The 3,759-nt window shown below is 32.3% G+C and overlaps 1 non-coding gene across 1 annotated transcript; it reads right to left on the bottom strand.

Moving 5' to 3' along the window:
- Window positions 1–879: 879 nt before the first annotated feature.
- Window positions 880–1,012, bottom strand: LOC125113697 (small nucleolar RNA SNORA31). The gene has a single exon (XR_007131560.1). It is a non-coding gene; the product is annotated as a small nucleolar RNA SNORA31 (small nucleolar RNA).
- Between the last annotated feature and the right edge of the window lie 2,747 nt (window positions 1,013–3,759).

Here is a 3,759-nt window from a genome sequence, read left to right as displayed (position 1 = left end):
CAACACAGCCAACCTTGGAACTGACCTCTGGAGCTTGAGTCTCAGCACCCAGCCCCCACCTGAGTGTCTCAGGCTGTGCTCTCCAGGGAAGGGTGTGATGGTGCAGAATTCACTTTGCTTTGCCCTCCTCAGTGCAGCTGCTGCACTTTTCATTGCAACTTTGAGGTCCCTCCATTTCATCTGATCTCCCTGTTGATTAGGTGGCTTCCTAGGGTGTGGGTTCCTTTTCCCTTTCACAACTCCCTCTCAGGAGTGCTAGTCCCATCTTGATTCCTTTTATCTCTCTCTCTCTCTTTTTTTCTCTTTTGTTCTACCCAGTTATGTGAAGGGTTTCTTGTGAGGTAAGTTCTTCTGCCAATATTCATAGATGTTCTGTGCAAATCACTGTACATGTAGTTATGTTTTTTTGTGTGTTTTTAGAAGAAGGTGAGCATGATATTTTACTCCTCCATCACCTTGATCCTTCTTTCCTGATTTTCTCAGCAAATTTCCAAGCCATGTCTTTCTTCACAATTGTGTGCTCCCTACTCAACACTGTAATTTAACAATGAAAAATGACATATATGTCTTCACTCTTTTGGTGTTTTTTCTCTCTGTGTTAATAAAATATCCTCAATATTTAAATATATAACATGTATACTGCAGATAACTTTCAAATGAAAATTTTAAAATATTGACCTAATATAGTAAAAGTTAGTTCAGAATATATATCTACAAAATGTTAACATTGAGGACTATTTTACTTTTATATTTATTCTTTAACAATTCTTGCTACAAAGACAGACAAGAAACTCTTAAAAACGTGTATGTGGAGCATTTATTATTATTTTTTTAATTCCTTGTAGTAAGGCAGGCTTTTATGTTCACAAGATTATTTCCCCCTGTATTCCCCCACTCAATCTGGGCTGCCACAATCAGACAGACAGAAAGTGTGAGGATGCTTTCTTCTTGCATAGTAGTGGAAACCTGAGTAGCAGACAGTAACTTCTCCAGGCCTTTCAAATAGATGCACTTAGAGAATTTATTCCTAAATGAAAAAGGAATAACTTCCCATTCTAATAGGAGAGATGCATATAATGTGTTCACAGAGAGAAAGATCACTTGTTTGGTATCCAACAGATAAGGTTGTTCCTTTGCAACATTTAAATATTTTATTACTTTTACTAATAGAAATGTCATCTGTTTAGAGTAGGAGGCTTGGGGTTGGTTAAGGTTAAAAGAATACAGAGAAGCTTTGAAATAGATCTTGTGGGAGGGTGAGAGTAGATTGAAACAGAAATGTAATGAAAGTTATGACTTTCAAGTGCTTTTGATGTTGGTGAATTTTAGAGTGTTCCAGATCTGATCAGCTTCCATGATAATTTCACCAGAACTTCTTGGCTTTCCAGATGAAAACATAAGAAATTGACTAGTTAGGGGTTGCCTAGCACAAAGATATTGCTATACAGGTACAATGAAGAATTGGATGATCAAGGGCACTTAGAATATGGATAGGTGTTATTGAAATTATCTATTGTGAAATATGAACTGGATGAGAGAGGAAAGAAGGTTTACATTTGTGCAGTACAGAAATACAGACACACTTATCATTCAAATTTAATGCTGTTTTTTGATGTTAGTATTTAAATTGTTTTCTTTGGGGGTAATTTTTTTCTTTGTCTAACATTTGCATTATTATGTTTATGTATTCATTTATTTTTGTACTTTTGGTTTTAATAGCAAGATCAGTTTTTGCCACCTTTTCATTGCGATGGATAACTTAAGAATAGTGCATAAAATAGCTATGAACAGTTTTACATTTTTCAAGTGATATGTGGTACCTGATTTTAGAACATTTTCTAATTTTTGTGTGTTTTCCTCCCTAACCACTTATTCTTCCTCCCCTTTCTAGAGATAACCAATATCCTGATTTTATGTGTTCAATGTCTTTGGAATTATGTTTTATTTTACAGTTTGTATGTGGCTTCTATACTACATAGTCTATATCCCTGATAGGTATGTTTCTAAAATGCATTTTGTATTTGTAGGCAACTTGGTTCTTTTATAATCATTGTGGCTGTAAGATTCATGCAAGTAATTGTGCATAGCTGCAGCTTATTTATTCAAGTTATTGTTATTTATTTATTATTTATTGTTATTTAATTGTTATTTATTTTATGTAACAGAAGTAATTAGGTATTTTTAAATTGCATGTATCATTTACATTCTTAAAAATTACTGAGAACTACAGAGAATTTTGGTATATATATGTATGTAATAGCTATCAAATTCATCATATTGGAAATGAAAACTGAGGTATTTTATAAAATTTTATGTCTATAACAACTCGATAAATTTATCATGAAATCACATTACATAACAATATAAATTACATAATTTTATAAAAACACTAACACTTGAAAACTAGTAAAAATACTAGCACTGGTTTATATTTTTTAAAATCTCTTTAACATCTGGCTTAATGTCTGGCTAATATTTGATTCTCCATTTAAGTCCTTGCAATAGAAATACCACTGGAAGTATATAAATAATAGAAGTATATAAATAAAATATAGCCTCATACAGATCTGTTATTGGAAAACATAGGGTAATTTTAATAGCCACTTAAGATAAATGAGAATATTCTTTTTTAATACTGCACAAAATGCAAAACATAGTAGCTTTTAAGTCATTTTCATTGTGAATCTGAAGCTATGTAAGTGCACTTTTTACCCTCTTATCCTAAAATCTATTGATCCATCTTCAACTTCAAATGTATGGTTACCATACATCACTCCAAAGCATAATGCACTTGTCCTTTGAAAAATTCAGTTCTGAGTTATGAAGATCTTCCAAATGTTAACATATGTCATTAAAAAGTATTAAGAATTCTATTTCCCAATATCATTACAAACTTCATCAGTAAAGTCTTTAAATAATAGAAAACTAGCAAACTTCCAATGTTGGACAAAAATTTCCTAAAATTCTAATATTTCAGGTCAAATTTTATCAATTGCAACAAATATCTTAATTTATTTCTCCTGAAGTAGCAGGCTCACATAGTTTTTTTTGAGAAAATGAATATCAGATATTAAATCTAAATACCCATATTTAGGTTATAGTTTTCTTTAAAATAAAAGAATGGAAAAATTAGCTAATTCACCTGTAACTTAAAAAAAATCATACAAGAGCTTTTCCTTGATATAAACACCTTATTGTAGTATTTAACCAAAATTTTTATTCATTTATTTTTTTCTTCAGAATTTTAAAAACATTTACTGAAGGAGTGATATTTAATGATATTAAAATTTGTTACTGCTCTGTTGAAGACATTGTTAATTAAAACTTTTTTCAGGTAAGGACATGGTAATGAGCAATACAATTACAATTATAGTTATAATTACAATTACAATTAGAATTTATCCCCAGGGAGAAAGAGATTTTAGGCGAACACAAGACCCCTAGGTCTGGGGTCCTGAACCAGGAAGATAAGCCCCAAAACATTTTGACTTTGAAGGCCACAGGAAAGACAGAAGTCTGTGGGGAATATACACTCCACTCTTAAAGTGTGCACTCAAAATCTCAAATGCTCCAGGACAGAAAAGTAATAGTAATTTGAAAAGAGCTTCTGTCAGATCTACCTGTGATCTTGGAGAGCCTTCTAGAGAGTCAGCAGGTAACTGGGGGTTTCTCTGGGGCTATAAACACCAGTGGTAAACATTGGGGGAGCTCATTTTACAACTAGAACACTTATGCTGGCAAGCTCCATTTGGGAAACTT

This window comes from Phacochoerus africanus, chromosome 13, assembly GCF_016906955.1.
Source record: "Phacochoerus africanus isolate WHEZ1 chromosome 13, ROS_Pafr_v1, whole genome shotgun sequence".
In the NCBI taxonomy this organism is placed as follows: domain Eukaryota; kingdom Metazoa; phylum Chordata; class Mammalia; order Artiodactyla; family Suidae; genus Phacochoerus; species Phacochoerus africanus.
This window is presented reverse-complemented; position numbering and strand designations above follow the sequence as displayed.